At 35.1% G+C, this 18,720-nt stretch overlaps 1 long non-coding RNA gene across 1 annotated transcript; it reads left to right on the top strand.

The window, feature by feature from the left end:
* Positions 1 to 4,257: 4,257 nt before the first annotated feature.
* LOC145957061 (uncharacterized) lies at positions 4,258 to 6,844 on the top strand. The gene is made up of 3 exons (XR_014433486.1): positions 4,258 to 4,782; positions 4,871 to 4,964; positions 5,337 to 6,844. It is a non-coding gene; the product is annotated as an uncharacterized LOC145957061 (long non-coding RNA).
* The last annotated feature ends 11,876 nt before the right edge of the window (positions 6,845 to 18,720 follow it).

Genomic DNA, 18,720 nt, shown 5'->3' on the forward strand with positions numbered 1-18,720 from the left:
TATTTCAAGGGAAAAACATTGGAAAACCCTTTAAAGGATAATCTTTAAAATTAAAGTTGGGTTCGGGAGTCGATTACGTGTAAGGAAGGTATTAGCACCCTACAACGCCTGTAAAACAGTACCTTTAATTAATTGCGCAACATTATATAAATTTATAAATATTTAATTTATTCCTAAAAAAAACGTATGTGAGATATATTTCTTTAATCTGAGATGCCTCTTTTTTATTTTTATTAGAAAATTATAGGGATTTGGGTTAGCAAATGGCTAATTAATAAACCCTTCCAATAACATGAAAGATAGAATTGCTATTCAATCCATGTTATTGACTTTTATTTGTTGATACTAAATTATGCTTAAAGCATAGGACAATGAATAAGTATTATATTAACTTTTACGGCTTACATGATATTAAAGGGTAGAAGTGCTACTCAATTAATATCATTAACCATAAAAATAAGTGTACATAAGAAAATTTATGTTTATATTTTTATTGCAAGAAATAGATTTTGCACAATGATCCAAGTTAGCAAATGGCTAATCAATAAATCCCTCCAATAACGTTAAAAATAGAAATGCTATTTAATTAACGTTATTGGTTGCAACAGATCTTTACCCTTTAGAAAGAAATTTCATATAAGAGAGTTTAAGCTAGCAAATGACTAGTCATTAAACCCCAAGACCTAATAATGTTAAAGATAAAAATGTTATTCAATTAACATAATTATTGGTCGTATATTAAATATATATATTTTTAAAAATAATAATCTTAAAGGGAACAAATCGTATTCACTATGTACAAACCATAAACAAAAATAAATAAACAAACAAAAATAAAATAATAATAATAATAAATAAATAAAAGAAAAATTAAGAGAAGAAACGATACCAAATGAGTTGAATCTTTGAATATGATGATCAAGAAGGTGCTTTTTGGCTACCTTTCACACTACAGAGGTGTCTCACAGATCTTAAGAAATACAAAAGAGAGGGGGAAGAGAGAGAGAGAAAAAAATTTTGAGCTCTGAAGAGTACTGGACGAAATTTTTCGGGGCCTCAGAAATGAGCCCCAGCTGTCTATTTATAGACTTCGGGAAGGGGTCCAGAACGGCCCGTTCCAAAATCGGAACGGCCGTTCTGGACATGGCCGTTGTGTGAGAAATTCAATACTGGAACGGCCCGTTCTGAAATCAGAACGGCCCGTTCCAGTATTGAGAATAACACCCAATTTTTTAGACCGGAACAACCTTGGAACGGCCCGTTCCAGATGTAGGAATGGCCCGTTCCGGTTAGGAACGGCCGTTCCAAATTAAGGTTTTTTGGCCTTTTTGGAGCCTTGGAACGGCCCGTTCTGGACCTTGGAACGGCCCGTTCCAATTCTGGAACGCCCAAAAAAAAAATACTTAATTTGTGCTTTTGGGCCCTCTAAAGTCTTGTCTTCTTGTCGGCATGTTTCGGGAGCTCCTTCCCTTCATAGTAGATGTCTATTTCATCACTTTTGTGAGTCTGGATAAAATTGATTATTCACAGGGAGTATGCTAAAGCCGTGCACTCGTGGATGCGTGTTGAGCTGAATTCGGGGGTTAAGAGTGTTGTTGGGAGTGAGGAGGCTGTGGGCACTATGTTATTGCCGTTGGCGGCGCGTGGGACTACCTCTACCTTGTCAGGAAGCTCAAGGTTCGCCGTTCCGAGAAAGTTCTCAAGCATGGCCTCTCCATCATGAACGACCCCAAACAACGATCCACTATCGGCAACGAAGGTTACTTCCCTCACGCCACTGACCTAATTTTTCTTATTACTCTTCAATTGTGTGATTCTCTTGTTTTTAATTTTACGCGGTGATGTTTGGAGCTTCTAATTGCGCTGTTTTGTTCTGTACCTCACTTTTTTTTTACTACTATGCTTTAGTTGCAGGTCTACCTTTATTGAATTTGACTTTTGACTAATTTTTGTGCAGAATGGACCTTGTGTGAGCAGGTTGCAGTTGCTGCTATGGATTGCCAAAGTCTCGACGTTGCCAAGGTTTTGATCTAAATTGGTTTTTTTTTTCTATTACTTTTTTTGTGTATTTGTAAATTGTATTGAATATAATAATGTTAGAAAAGAATGGCACAATCCAAGAGGGGGGGTGAATTGGATTCAATGACCCTTTGAAAAATTTATCAGAGTATTTTGGATCTTAATTTCAATCAAAACTTTTCTATGACAGAATTTCCAAATGAAGCTCTTCTAAAGACTTGTTATGAAAATATGAATGCAATATGCTCACTTGATTACAACATAATGAGGTTCAAAAATAATGTTCAATTACAGATTTAAACCATCAAGATTCACATACACTTGTTAATCAAGTTTTATCTTCTTTGAAGTTCAACCAAGAAATTACACAATGTAAAAGATAAGGTTGAAGAAGATTGCACAAGTCTTTTATACTGGTTCAGCCACTCCACATGTGACCTACATCCAGTCCTTAATCAACACCTGATTAAGATTTGCTCCACTATCTTTAAGCAAGAAGGTTTACAAGCACACACACATGCATATACTTCAACACTAAAAGATAACCACTTTCTTGACCCCAAGAAAGCACCCCTTGTAGAACCCACTACAAGAAACCTTACCACATGAGAAACCCTTCTCAAGATTTTCCACAAAGATTCACAAAGAATAAAAGGAACGAATTCACTTGGAATTCTTGAACAAATCTTTATCTTCCCCTTTCAAGAATATGATGATGATGATCTTCTACCAAAGCTTTTCACAAACGTTTTCACTCTTGGATTTCACAAAGAAAACTCTCCAAGATGTCACAAAGACTCACAAAAACGTTTTTCACAAATTGATTATCAGTTCTAACTCATGTCTGAAGTTTCTCAAGGTTCAAACTATTTATAAAAGTTTCAGACACAGATAATCGATTATTTTAAAGAATAATCGATTATTTTGTTCTTCAGATTTTCTGGAAATCAACCAAGAACAATATAATCGATTATTTAGCTGGATAATCGATTATTCCAGAGAGTTGTTCCTGGGATAATCGATTATTTTGGCAAATAATCGATTATTACAGCAAGGCATTCCACTTAGCCTATTTTCTGAAATAATCGATTATATTTAACAATAATCGATTATTTTGAGTTAGTTCTTAAAACTTCATTTTAAGACTCAAAATAACTTTTCAATGTTTTTAACTCATCATCATATACTCTCTACTTAGTTTAGATAAGATTTGCTCATGCACAAAGCATACTAAGCACACAGAATATAGAAACACATTCAAAACAATCTATATCCTAAGTTCTATTACATAGCTCTATCTCATAGCATTTTCTTGATTCTTCTTTGACTTTGTTTTTGTGCTCCAAGTTGTTGTTCTCATGTTGTGATCATCAAAACTCTTTAAGCTTTTCCAAAGCTCAACAAATAAAACAAAATGTAAACTCTTAGCCTCCTTTTGGTGAAATATAGTTGTTGGTATGAAAGTCGCTTGTATTGTAATGATGTAACTCAATCAGGAATCTTATGCTAAAACATAAGTGGAAAGCACAATTCAAGAAGACGAATTAATGAAACATATTTCTTTCTTACAAGTGGTTCTTGGAAATGAACTTTTACATCAAGATTTTAAATCAACACTGACTGGATTACTTTTGGCGATTTAATTGATGAGATTTCTTGAGTTATCTTCCTAGCAATTTGTCTTTGTTCAGGTGTATTCAAATCTGGAAAGCAACAGGTCTCATGTGGTGAACAATAGGTGGGCAATGCTGGCTCTCATTGATGCTGGACAGGTATAAAACAAAGTTTACCACTTTTGTTATGCAGCCATTATATTGATTAGTTTATTATTGCAAAAAAATAATATCCCATTTTTCATTTATCGTAGGATAGTTAATCATTTTCACAATTTTAATTAAAGGGCCCTTTTGCTTTTTAGTCGAGTAGCTTGGAGATAGATACAAGGGTAATCCTGTGTGCAAAGGTAAGGATTCCTTGTGACCTGGAGGTCACAGGTTTAAATCTTGGAAATATCTCTGCTCGTGAGGCTAATGCTGCGTATATCTATCACTAGACTACATCTTCCCATACCACATTAGGTGGAAGCCTTGTACCTAGCCGCCCTTTTAGCTTAGAGATTGACATATCCGTGGCTGAATAAATTCATAATTTCATATTAATATACTTAATTAATTGTCTAATATTGTCATAGAATTTTAATTTTCTATTTAATTTTTCAAACTTCATTTCCTTTCTGAGATGTGTGAGAATAAGTAATAAGTAATAACTTAGTTGGAGTTAAAGAATAATGTTTGTATTATAATGCTTCTTTGTTCTTTTCAACCTTTTTATTTCCCTTTACGTTCATAAATTTTGCTACTTGTTTGGTGACATATATAGTTTTTTCTGTGTAACATGTTGTGCTTTGCTCCTTTGCTTTCATCCAGATGAAGAATGGAAAGGAGTTCCTCCTAAATGACACTGTTGGTTTTATTCAGAAGTTACCTACTACACTAGTAAGAAAGATAACTCTCTTACAATCAATTTTTCCCTTGATGTCTGACAAAAATTATGCTTTTGAAGTTTTCTATTTTTTTTAAAACATGGTTTACTATCAACTTAACATGTTGAATAAGTTAAGCCCAAGAGCCAAGTAATCACTGAAAACCACCTTCTGATTTCTGTAGGTTGCTGCCTTCAAAGCTACACTGGAGGCGATAACAGAGTCATCACTCTTGGTGCATGTGGTTGACATCAGGTTATATACATACAAGTGAAACTGCTGTGAGGAACTTTATTTTTAGAGAAAAGAAAGTTAGTGAAATTAGTGGTGTTGACTTTGGATTTCGTTAATTATTTTTTTGAATTGCAGTCACCCCCTGGCTGAGCAGGAGATAAATTTTGTGGACAAAGTCTTGTCAGAACTAGATGTATCATCAATTCCAAGATTGATGGTCTGGAACAAGGTATTGATGAACATTTTTTTGGCTTTTCTTGTTCTGAAATAGTCTATTGAGTTGGTCCCTTTCCCTTTATCTTTGTTAATTTGTAAATACATTAAGGTATTTGCTTGGACCTCTGTTGTTCTTTCATTTATTGGTTGGTTAGGAATTTGGTTATACGTTTTTCAAGACCTTAGCCTATTCTAGATTTACTTTATTGGTTACACATTATTGATATGGCAAGAGTGTGAGTCCTTTTCAAACCTGTTGTCAGGTCTATGTGGAATGACAAGGGTAGAACTCATTTGCTTTAACCTTATATAAGTACAACTTACCATTCTGATACCTCATGGCACTCTGTTTGATTGTTTGTAGTGTAATGTTTTTGGGTTCAAGGTACTCATTTTAAATAATAAAAGATCAGACCCCATGCAGAATTTTTAAGGATATCAGAAGTCATGTCTCTTATCCTGTGTGTATTGTCTTTGAGTGAGAGATCAGAGAATGAATACTGCTTGAAGAAAGTTTATGAACTTGAATGTTTTGTTTTAAGAGATTGGTATGCGGACACTTACTTGGTGGAAGGCCATTAGCTAATGTTTGTAATATGGGCCAGCTATTTTATTCTTTATTTTTGGTGTGGTGGTGATGAGATCTTGGTCATGACTGAGGTTTGTTGATTGCTTGACAGAGCTTATGTTAATGAGACAAAAGGGTAATTTCAGTAGCATTGGTTTTGATGTTTGAGATCTAGAAGGATAATAGAATTGTTAGTGTACTGAGTGGATGTATGGCATCTTTTTTATAGGCGTCTTTAATTAATCTAGTTTATTATATCTTGTCAAAAGAATCTATGCACTCTAATTTAGCAATGATGATTTTGTAAGCTATTAATTTTGTTATCCATATGGGAAAGGCTTGCTGGTGGGAGTATGAGATGTTACTATAATATACCTCCTATTTGCTTTATGTACACTATAAATTTATCTCCTATTAGCAAAGAAATGTAATGAGCATACATTTGTATTTAATTACAGGTAATCAGAACCGATGTAGATTTAAGCATAAATATACATCGGTTTTTCAGAATCGATGTAAAAATATATACATTTTCTACGTCGCTCTATTCTACATCGGTTTTAGAACCGATGTAGATGACTTTAGAGAACCGATGTAGAATATGCATCTTGTAGTAGTGCTATATGATGCTTTAGAGTTAGGGTATACAGAAGAGTGTTAGTTTTTTTTAGTGATATTGTTTATTTGTCTATAATTCCTATCTATTTGAAATGAACAAAAAGAGAACACAACAAATGCAACACACATATGCTCAGACAAATGTACACCCGCGAACAGTCACGTTTAAATCCTTGGTCTGTGGTCCTTGCAAGAAAAGTGCATTGTATAGGACAGTTCTAATCTCACTGGTCTCTAAGGCCTCGAAGGTGCCCCCATTATAGGGACCCAGTATCTCTATCCCCGTCACCTGACAAACTCTAAGGTCTGTCGCAGTATTTCGGGCTAGAGTAACCGGTTATCAACTTGAGTGTGATTTCCGACAAGGCTTGCAGGCTCCAAGGCCAAACTTGGGCCGGTCGTACATCAACCACTCCCTTTGTTTAATACCCTCATGCCCCCGGGTGTAAGGGGAACTCTTGTATGCAAAGGTTTGTGTACAATTTTTATTCAAAAAGATGCAAAATTTAAACAGACAAACATATATTAAAGCCAAACAAATAAAGCAAACAAAGTAAAGGGGAAAATATTTAAATTATTATTTTTATTTTATTAACTTCATCAATTAAATGGGTCTGACCCTCTTTAAACTTCCCTAGTGGAGTCGCCATCTGTCGCTACCCAAAAATTTCCGATCTTGCGACCTATGGTTTAGACATCCTTTTAAAGATTTCATCAATTAAGGAATGCCCGGACACCAGACTAATCCTTAATTAATGGTTTTGAAAATAGGTTCTTGGAGTCGCCACCAATGTTTTACTCAAAACATTGAAAAAAGAAAAGGTTTTTTAAAAATTCAATAATGGCCATGATAACCAGAATTGGGTTCGGGGGTCGGTTACGTGTATGGAAGGTATTAAGCAACCCTATAGTGCTCTTAATTGGTACCCTATGATGAAGTTAATGTGATAAGAAATAATAAATTAAATATTAGATCCCCTTTATGAATTACTATTTACATGCTTGAAATTTAAATTACATGATTGGGCTTAAAACGTCTACATGATTGCTTTTGTTATAACAATGTATATTAAAAATAAGAAATAAAAGAGACAGAAGAAGATTAAATGAAATACCTCGTGGCAAGCTTTGTTAGATCTTCAGATATGGAAAATCTGGGTGCTTTGTGGCAACCTTTCACACTTAAATTGCCTCACAATACCAAGAAATACAATAGGAGAGAGAGAAAGAGAAATTTCGAGCTCTAAAAAGTACCGAACGAAATTTTTGGGGTCTTGAGAATTGTGCCCAAGATTTCTATTTATAGGCATCAGATGTGGGCCGGAATGGCCTGTTCTGGATCCGAAACGGCCCGTTCCGGATCCAAACGTTATGTGCTAATTTTTTCGGGGCCGTGGGCCCAATTCGTTGCATGGAACGGGCAGTTTCGAAAGTGAAACGGGCCGTTTCGGAATAAAGAATTTGCCTAAAAAACGTAGTTGAGAACGGGCCGTTCCGGTTGGAGAACGGGCTGTTCCGGTTGGAGAACGGACCGTTCCGGTTGGAGAACGGGCCGTTCTGTTGGGTTTTGGAACGGGCCGTTCCGATTTTGGAACAGGCTGTTCCAGTTGAGATTTTTTCTTGGTTCTGGGGGGTCCAGAATGTTAGAAAAGAATGGCACAATCCAAGAGGGGGTGAATTGGATTCAATAACCCTTTAAAAATTTATCAGAGTATTTTGGATCTTAATTTCAATCAAAACTTTTCTATGACAGAATTTCCAAATGAAGCTCTTCTAAAGACTTGTTACAAAAATATGAATGCAATATGCTCACTTGATTACAACATAATGAGGTTCAACAATAATGTTCAATTACAGATTTAAACCATCAAGATTCACATACACTTGTTAATCAAGTTTAATCTTCTTTAAAGTTTAACCAAGAAATTACACAAAGTAAAAGATAAGGTAGAAGAAGATTGCACAAGTCTTTTATACTGGTTTAGCCACTCCACTTGTGACCTACATCCAGTCCTTAATCACCACCTGATTAAGATTTGTTCCACTATCTTTAAGCAAGAAGGTTTACAAGCACACACACATGCATATACTTCAATACTAAAAGATAACCACTTTCTTGACCCCAAGAAAGCACCCCTTATAGAACCCACTACAAGAAACCTTACCACTTGAGAAACCCTTCTCAAGATTTTCCACAAAGATTCACAAAGAATAAAAGGAACGAATTCACCTGGAATTCTTGAACAAATCCTTATCTTCCCTTTTCAAGAATATGATGATGATGATCTTCTAACAAAGCTTTTCACAAACGTTTTCACTCTTGGATTTCACAAAGAAAACTCTCTAAGATGTCACAAAGACTCACAAAAACGTTTTTCACAAATTGATTATCAGTTCTAACTCCTTGTGTGAAGTTTCTCAAAGTTCAAACTATTTATAAAAGTTTCAGACACAGATAATCGATTATTTTAAAGAATAATCGATTATTTTGTTCTTCAGATTTTCTAGAAATCAACCAAGAACAATATAATCGATTATTTAGCTGGATAATCGATTATTCCAGAGAGTTGTTCCTGGGATAATCGATTATTTTGGCACATAATCGATTATTATAGCAAGGCATTCCACTTAGCCTATTAGCTGGAATAATCGATTATTTTTAATGATACTCGATTATTTTGAGTTAGTTTTTAAAACTTCATTTTATACCTCAAAATAAGTTTCCAATCTTTTTAATTCATCATCATATACTCTCTACTTAGTTTAGATATAGATTTGCTTATGCACAAAGCATACAAAGCACACAAAATATAAAAACACATTCAAAAAAATTTATTTCCTAAGCTCTATTACATAGCTTCATTTCGTAGCATTTTCTTGACTCTTCTTTAACTTTGTTTTTGTGCTCCAAGTTGTTGTTGTATACTTGTTGTGATCATCAAAACTCCTTTAAGATTCAAGCTCTTCTAAGCTCAACAATCTCCCCCTTTTTGATGATGACAACCCATGATTCATATTGTATCAACCCAATGCTATTGTGCTTCAAAAAATTTCAGCCATTGTGCCTTCAATTCATTCCAACTTGCACAATACACACACACAAGCACAATACCTGCAAAAACAACTATACACACACCATACCACACACCATACCATTTCTCCCCTTTTGGCATTATCAAAAACAAAGTAAGCCAAGTTTTTCAAATATAAGCCATGTATAGAGTATGTCCAGTAATAACCAAAATAAAACTTTGATTCAGCAAACCAAATCAATCATATGTGCACCATTTAGCCACAGTTCAGACCAAATCAAGTCAAGAAAAACATGTCCACAATATTAAAAATAGAGTATTCCAATCAAAACCAAAATAGCAACTCATATGCTCACAAAACAGAGCACTTTTGCATCAGTCAAGCAAACCATAACATGATACCACATTCAGACCATCAAATCAGCAAAATAAAGTCCAAATTTCATCAGAATGCAAATTGTTCAGAACCAGAATTAAAAAAAACTTACAACCAAATTGAAATTAATTGTTCCAAACCAGAATTTAAACTCCTAATTAAAACAGAAACACAACAAAGATCAATCCTCATCCTCCGGTATCCCAAGTTGAGCCTTGATCAGCCTCACTTCATGGTCCAGATCATCAAATCTGTCAAGCATAGCGGAAAACAAGGACTCATGTCTTCTCGACATTTCCATAACCGCATCAATTTTGTTGATCATCAATTGCTCAAACGGTGAGAACGACTTCAGTTCCGGTTCAGACTCCCTTCCAGACTCAGCTTCCACCTGTGGTGGCTGATCCTCATCATGGGACGGAACACCGTCTTCATCTGTTGCCAGCTCCGGTGTAGGGGGTACATCTCTTTTAAACACCCACTTGTCTTCTTGCTTGAGCATCCCCATGTGATGCAAAGAAGACTTCTCTATTTTATTCGAAGCATGCAACACAATTTTTCTTTCACCTGTCAAATCTACTCCAGCATTCTCAAAATTTTAGATAGCAAAAGAGCATATGGAATCGGACCATCTTCCTTTCTCCTTGCTTTCCATATACAATCATTCACAACCGATACCCAGTCGATTTTAATTTTCTTCTTAATGACATGCATCAACAAAATGTCATCCCTTGACATTTGAGCATGATTGTGTAACCTGGGTTTTAACATCCAAGCAATAATAAAAGAAATTAAACGAGAGTTCTTTTTCATACCTCCCGCCAAGAATTTCTCATAATTGGTGTTCACCGGGTTCCTTTGACAATCCCGGAATGTGGTCAGCTCTTCAAAATCCCCAAAGTTAAAGGGTTGGGGTTTCTCTGCTCCAGTGTCGCTCAGCCCTGCAGCAGCCGCCAATGTCGGTCTGTCCAACCGAATCATTTTCCCTTTTACCACCGATTGCATAATGCCATCGTTGTTAGTGGCAAAACAGAGGAAAAGCCTAATCAACTCAGGATAATAGGGACCATCCAGCTCTAAAAATTTCTTCAGCCCTTGATGCTCCAAAAGGGTTGGAAAACTAAAACCTTCGTTCTTGAACCAATCAAGCTTTAGGGTCTTCGGAGGAATGATTCTCCGGCCAGCATACCACTCAAAATAGTACTCTTGAGTCTTCTCATCAGGGAACCATTTAGAAATAAGTTGCCCAGAGGGTAGAGGACGTTTTCTCCCCCTCACTTCAAGCTTCTTTGGTCTTTTGGATGAAGTTGCCATGGATGGGTCTTGAAGAAAATGAAGAAGAAGAGAGATTTTGAGAGGATTTGAGAGGGTTAGGGTTTTGAGGGTTGAGAGAAAATGAGAGAATGAGCAAGAATCAGTTGAGAGAAGTGTTTTATGCCCTAGCACACTCTGGGTATAAGGGTAATGGGTGGTTTTAAAAGTTGGCGCGGAGATAACCGTTTCAGGAAATTTTAAACACACCGCCCAGATAACCGATTATTTATGCAAATAATTGATTATTTGCATCAGTAAAATCACTTAAAAACGCAATCTGATATGGATAATCGATTATTTTAAGGATAATCGATTATTACAGAAGGTAGTTTCTCTTAACACAACTCAGATAATCGATTATTTATAGAATAATCGATTATTCCAGTGACTTCTCAGATTCCAACTTCCAGATAATCGATTATTACCCAAGAGAATCGATTATTACAGTGACTCTTGAGTTCCTTCTTACCAGATAATCGATTATTACCCAAATAATCGATTATTTTAGAGACTTTTGGAATTCTCCATGTTCCAGATAATCAATTATTACCCCACATAATCGATTATTTCCATGGGATTTGTGACACCCTCTACCCCAACATATATATATATAATAATAAAAAGAAATATCTTATTGGATAAAAAAAATATTTAAAATTGAAACGAGAATTCCAATAATCATGTGAGTAGAGAATTCACATTCATGTCCTTAATCCAAATAGCAAATAAAATTACAAAGAATAAAAATTGAATTTTCCAAAATATATACTTTAATAAATCATAAACAATGTCATATTCTAATTCTATCTATGTCCCGATGTCACATGTCCTATCAGAGCAAAATCCCACATAGAAGCCTCAGCTCCATCGTCCACATCCTCAGCCTCATGCTGTTGATGGTCTCCTGTATATCAAACAAGGGAAACAACACAAAAGAAAGGAGTGAGAAACATCTCACTCTGGCTTACGGTGTAGGAACGCACACCGGATAGCCAAACACAAATAATACAGTTACCTCATAGATCAATCAACAACAATAGTTTATCCAATCATCCAAGTCATACAAATAGTAATTTATCATCATTTAATAATAAGGATGCACATGCATGGACACGAGCTTCACATTATCATGCATGTGACGCTAGTAAAACATCACATGGCATATTGCCGCTAGCAATACACGAAGAGTAGTCTAGGAGTACATGCCGGGTCACACCCTCTGCGCACTCTCACTAGAAGGATATACTACCAGAGTCTCGTCAGGATAGCTAAGCTGCGCAAGATACATCCCATGCACACAATGGGCGAGACTGGGACTTCCAAACCGAGGTATCCCCAAGGACTAATCCCCAAAGCTTTTACACTAGGGGGCCTTCTCTGGCGCTGTATTCCATATCGTACCCTTAAAACACTTATGCAAATGATGCATGTCAATCAAGACTCTATGCATTCTCATATCACATTATCATTTCCCATGGTCATATCACATCATCGCATTTCGTCATCATATTTCATTATCACATTTCATATCCCATGTCTCAATCACATTTCACTTTACATCATCATATTCACAAAGCCTCCACAGAGCACTTTAATTTATATCAAAACTCGTTTATTTATAAAATTAAATACATATTTTTACATCTCATCAAACAAGGAATATAACAGAAAAATCAGAAATCAAAACAGAAAATATTTCATATTTTGCCTATTTCTCATAGGGTTTCCCGCAGGAACCCATAGAGCACTCTAGATCATATTAAAACATATTTATTTTCAAAATTAACAACATACTCATGCATCACATCCAACAAGGAACACAACAAAGTAATCAGAAGGCAAAATAGAAAACATTCATATTTTGCCCGTTTTCTCATAGGGTTTCTCATAGGAACCCATAGAGATCTCAAGTCATACAATTAATTGCATATAAGAAAAATAATAAGCAAAACATATACAATTGAGAGAAACCCCTCATACATGAGCATACATAAAAATACAGCAAACACAGGATTGGGGGCCAATCCTACTACCCAACATACAATCCCACACCCAGAGCGAGGTTTCTCACTCCCCCCTTACCTGGATGAGCAGAAGACAAAGGTGTTGTGACACCCTTACTACCCCAACATATATATATTGTAATAATAAAAACTTATAAATAAATTTTTCAATTTCGGTAAAAGGGTTCACATGAGAATCTTAAAAATTATCCTTCAATAATAATAAAAAATGAAATGCAATAGTTTTCAAATTATTTTCAAAAAATAACATTTACAATTCCAAATCCATATAAAACCTATATTCTAAAAAATCCTTTCCCCGATGTCACACTATCAGAGCATCCCGCAATTCCACTGTTGGCATTCTAGATGCCACTCGAAGCTGGATCTTTCTCACCTAAAACATCCACAAATCGTACGGTGAGAAAAGAAAACAATCATATGTAAAGTACATACAAACACACCACAAATGTAATCTTATCAAAACTCGTTTGCTTAATAAAATATTTATCAGCATTCATATATATATATATATATATATATATATATATATATCATAATTAATCAATCATTTCTCATCTTCATATCTCAATTCACAATTACATCAATCCATCACAATCCACATAAATCTTACAATTAACACTATGTCAAGACCACGCCACAACTGACATAAGTGATACAGGTTAATTGCTTCACTCATCCCACACCATGCCAGGGTCACGCCCTCCCTGTAGCATCACTTACCCAGGGGCCATGCCATCCCTAGTCATTGATGTGAGGAACCACAATCACATCACAATCCACACAATCTCTTGCAATTAACCCTATGCCAGGGCTTCCATAATCAACATAAGTGGTGTGTGTTAACTGTCTTACTCATCCCACACCATGCTAGGGTCACGCCCTCCCTGTAGCACCACTTACCCAGGGGTCGTGCCATCCCTAGTCATTAGTGTGAGGAAACACATCGCAATCATATTCTTAATCATTTCCATACAACATCTCATCTCATATCACAATTCCATATAACATACACAATTTCATATCACATACTCAACAGATAAGTCTAACAAAATAAGGGTTTACAAATCCCTCAAGCAATTCATATCTCGATCATCAATTCTTATAAAATAATATAACAACAACATTAATAAAATAATTAATAGAATTAGTAATTTAATATAATTTCAGCACAGTAAAACCCCTAATTGTTCCAAAACCTAGTTCACAGGCACTTTTCTACAATTTCGTTCTCTCTCACAGATCATCATTCTTACAAATTATTCGCATATTTATAATCCTCAACACGTACCGAATCTAATGGTATAATTAATTCCTCAAACAGAAATAATCCAATTTTTCTAAAACCTAACCTACAGACACTTTTCTATAGTTTCGTTCTCTCTCCTAGAGCATCATTTTTACAAATTATTAGCATATTTATAATCCTCAACACATACCGAATCTAATGATATAATTAATTCCTCAAACAGGAATAATCCAATTTTTCCAAAACCTACCCTACAGGCACTTTTCTATAATTTCGTTCTCTCTCCTAGAGCATCATTTTTACAAACAAATTATATCTTTATTGTCCTAAATATATACAGAATTAAATAATGCCAATAATTCTTCAAACAGAAATAATTGTAAAATTACTCATAATCCTAAGGGCTCTTCTTCTACCCAATTCCCTCATGTAACTCCACATATAAATAATCTCCTTTTCCCCCGTACCTGGATATGTAGAAGCTGAATCTAGACTAGATCTGGTTGATCTCCCTCGTTGGGTTCCCCTCGGTCTGAAGCAGAAAGTAGAGGAAAGAAGAGAGAAAGCAGAAGAAAAGAAATCAGAAATGAGAGGTGTGCTTTTTGGGAGTGGCAAACAACTCTATTTATAGGCTTTTTACGCCGGAACGGCCCGTTCCAAATCCGGAACGGCCCGTTCCGGACCATTAAAACGTGGCCAAAAATCACATCCAGAACGGCCCGTTCCAAAACCAGAACGACCCGTTCTGGTGTGCATTAATTACCCACAACGGTCACGCCCCGTTCCAAGCCCGTTCCCAATTAGGGTTAATGGCATATTTAATAGTCCGGAACGTCCCGTTCCATCTTGAGAACGGCCCGTTCTAGGCTATTAACTCACACACAACTTGGTAGTTTGGAACGGCCCGTTCCAATTCTGGAACGGCCCGTTCCGAGCTACTAAATCACATGTTTTTTGGTAGTTTGGAACGGCCCGTTCCGATTCCGGAACAGCCCGTTCCAAGCTACTAAATCACCTTTATAAAATTACCAAAATACCCTTAAAATAAAATAAAATCGAAATAAGAAAAATGGGGTGTTACAGGTGTGATCTAAGGTCGTTCCTGAGTACTCTTCCTTAGAGTTCTTTGTTTCTTTTTTTTTTTCCTAACCCTTCAGAACGCAAATGAGGTAGATAGGGTTAACGCTACCTGACTCCTTAAAATTAATCCATTGGGTTGGGTCAACCCAACCCATTTTCCTTCTCTTCTAACCCACTTCTCTTTTTCCTCAAAATAATTAAATAAAATAAATACATGTATATTATAAAATATTTTTCCTCTATAATAATAATATATTTCTGACCCAAAATATAATAATATAATTTCAATAACAAAATATCATATAAAATCAACCTTCTCTAAAAACATATAAATATTTATTTAAATATGCTAATAAAAAATACTTATTTAATACGTACAAAATAATTGTCTAAAACAATAATTATTTAAAACGTACAAAATAATATTCTTCTATAATTATTAAAATAATTATGACCAAATACAATATAATAATAATAATAATTATTATTATTATAATAATAATAACTTAATTGAAAACTGGGGTGTTACAATTCTCCCCTCCTTTTAAAAATTTCGTCCTCGAAATTACCTGAAGTAAATAAAAATGGATATGTCTCCTGCATTAGACTTTCTAATGTTCCACCTTAGGCTTTTGGAATACTACACACGAGTCCACAACTTCCTCTACTCCTCTTTTCACCTTAGACCACCACGCTTCCGCTACGTCACTCTCATACATCCTCCTAAGGTCCTAATCCATCTAATAGCTCCTAAGTGAATACTAATAGTACTCTTATTGCCTTTTTCTAAGATAATCTTCCTTAATTCGGGATTATTAGACATATAAATTCTATCCTGAAACCACAAAACACCATCAACTTCCACTCGAAAAGGGCTATCTATACCCTTACCAATCCTCTCCACTTGGTTCACTAAGAAAGGATCTGACTCTTAGGCTCCTCTAATCTCATCCATTAATTCACTAGTCACCTTCGACATACTCAATTCAATGCTTCTAAGGGTAAGCTCACAAATCAAGCTTAAATCTCTAAACTCTTCAATCAAATTTAACCTTTAAATCATCAAAATGATAGATGAAAGATCATCCTACTCAAGACATATGTCACCACATTGCCTTTACCTAGATAGCAACTGAGATTAAAATCCTAGTCCTTAAGAAATTCCAACTATCTCTTTTGGTCAAAAGATATTTAAGACTCTAACAATCACTAAATACCTCAAGCTTAGAATCATATAGGTAGTGTCTCCAAATCTTAATGTAATATCATAACCACTAACTCATAGATAAGGTAGTTCCTCTCATGAATTTTCAATTTCCTAGAAACATAAGCTACTACCTTTCCTTCTTGCATCAACAATGCATCCAAATTCATCTTATAAGTACTACTATATACCACAAAAGGCTTACTAAAATCCAATAATATTAACACTAGTCAATCTTGCCTTAAGAGTTGGAACTACTCTCATACTTACTATCCCACATAAAGAGAATACTCCTCCTAGTGAAATGTAGTTAAGGGCAATGCTATCTTAGAAATTCCTTCAATAAATCTCCAATAATAATAAGCTAACCTCATAAAACTCTTATCTTCACTAATTGGCTTAGATATCTCCCCACTTAAACACAACTTCTACCTGAGACAGATCCATGTTTACCTAAACTGGAATTTACAAGAACTAGAAAACTTATCTCATACAATAAAAAAATAATAATAAAATAAAATAAAATAAGATAAAATAAAATAGTAATACTTAGATAACTTAACATACAACCGTCTTGAATATATCTCCACCCTCAACTACAATATGATCATAGCACACCCTAAGATCAATCTCACTAACCACACGACATTCACCAATTGATCCCTAAGATCATCTATCCACATATCAACATACATGCATATTAAATCATATTAGAATACCTACTTTAAACCTTCAAATATACCATCCATAAGCATGTACATGAACAACCCTTACCACATAGCATGATACAAACTTAAACAACCTCTCAATCCACATGAAAACACCTCAAAACATCTTAAAAAAATCAATTCTTATCCTTGCATTGCCTACTAACCCAAAAACATTATTACAGCCTACTTCTCCTTTCAACAACTATCAAAGAAAATAACACACAGAGAGTTCTACTCATCCAAATGATCTCAAACCTATCTCAAACGAAATCTAAGAGAATAAGCTACAACTCCTATGAAGACATAAGATTCTAAAAAGATCATCTTCTTAGCTAAAAATCTCAAAAACCGCAGCAGATATACTCAGCGCTTACAGCTGGACCTTTGATCACCAAAGTAGCTATAACTAGAGTTCTAGACCTCAGTTTTACCTGATTCCAGTTCCATTGGAAAGATAACGTCTAAGGCTACAACTTTTGTGAAGACCATAAAATCTAAATCTGTCAATATGGTACTCATACTGGAACAACAAGACTGCAGCGAAAATATCCTCTACACCAAACAGCAATAGTATATCAATATATCTAAGCCCACAAAAATACCTCAACCCTTCCAAACTCACACCTCAACTTCATATTCAAGCTTTCCACTACAATCCTAAACCAAAACAACTCACATATTCAGTATAAAAGGCTTAGAAAATAAAATTCACATGCTACCTAAACCATAAAAGGTCAACATGCAACCATCAAACTCTAGAAATCATCAACACTTCAATCACTCCTTAAGAATACCAAAACTCCAATTCTCAACATACATCATCCTTAGATTCAATCGCTACAACTATAGCTTTAAAAAATTCCACCAATCGTAAACTCTTAATACACTAAAAACAATCAATGTCTTACCCAAGTCTAAGGCCTCAATAGTTCCTATAATATTAGCACAATATCTCGTCTACCACTACTCGCACATATGCTTGCAACACAAGCGATATCACTCAACCACTACTTCTTCCGTAAGCAAGAAGTATCAAACAAATAAGCAATCATAAGAATGAAGAAGAGCGGTCATAATGGTATTAGCTAACACTATCATGACTATCATTCCTCTAATTACAAAATAACTTAACAAGAAGAACATCATCATCATCAAAGCAAAACATCATTAAAGTACACAACAAATAAGACACAATCAGAGTACACAACAGAATCACGATAAGTACATAACTCACGGCCGATTGGATCGACCTGCTCTGATACCACTTAATGTGACACCCTCTACCCCAACATATATATATATATAATAATAAAAAGAAATATCTTATTGGATAAAAAAAATATCTAAAATTGAAACGACAATTCCAATAATCATGTGAGTAGAGAATTCACATTCATGTCCTTAATCCAAATAGCAAATAAAATTACAAAGAATAAAAATTGAATTTTCCAAAATATATACTTTAATAAATCATAAACAATGTCATATTCTAATTCTATCTATGTCCCGATGTCACATGTCCTATCAGAGCAAAATCCCACATAGAAGCCCCAGCTCCATCGTCCACATCCTCAGCCTCATGCTGTTGATGGTC

The sequence above is a fragment of the Cajanus cajan genome, chromosome 4 (assembly GCF_000230855.2).
Source record: "Cajanus cajan strain Asha chromosome 4, NIPB_CcT2T_4, whole genome shotgun sequence".
Lineage (NCBI taxonomy): Eukaryota > Viridiplantae > Streptophyta > Magnoliopsida > Fabales > Fabaceae > Cajanus > Cajanus cajan.